The following is a 420-nucleotide window of genomic DNA, read 5'->3' as shown; positions in this document are numbered from 1 at the left end:
ATTTTTTTTTCTTCACCTTTTCATTATGGAGATTCTCAGACATTGACAGAAGAACCAAGAAGATATATTTTGTTTTTGTTTTTTTTTTCTTCTTTCTTCTTTCATTTTTTTTTCTTCTTTTTATTTTTTTTTCTTTTTCTGAGAATCACCACCCCAAACTTAGAAAGTTGCTATCCCATGAGCAACCCCAAACTTAGAATTTTATCAAGACGTGAATTTTTTTCTACCTAACTCCAAGTAAGGTGATTTAATTAAAGTCAGGTGTTTTGCTTGTAATGTGGCTAGTAACCGAAATAAAAGGGCAAGGCTCAAAGGGGCTAGCAAAGGGTAAAATTTTCATAGGGTAGTTAGAAAGGCTCAAACGACCAATAAAATTGCATCAATGTATGCATAAATTACATGTGATGCAAGTCAGAATTA

The sequence above is a fragment of the Cicer arietinum genome, chromosome 3, assembly GCF_000331145.2.
Source record: "Cicer arietinum cultivar CDC Frontier isolate Library 1 chromosome 3, Cicar.CDCFrontier_v2.0, whole genome shotgun sequence".
In the NCBI taxonomy this organism is placed as follows: Eukaryota; Viridiplantae; Streptophyta; class Magnoliopsida; order Fabales; family Fabaceae; genus Cicer; species Cicer arietinum.
This window is presented reverse-complemented; position numbering follows the sequence as displayed.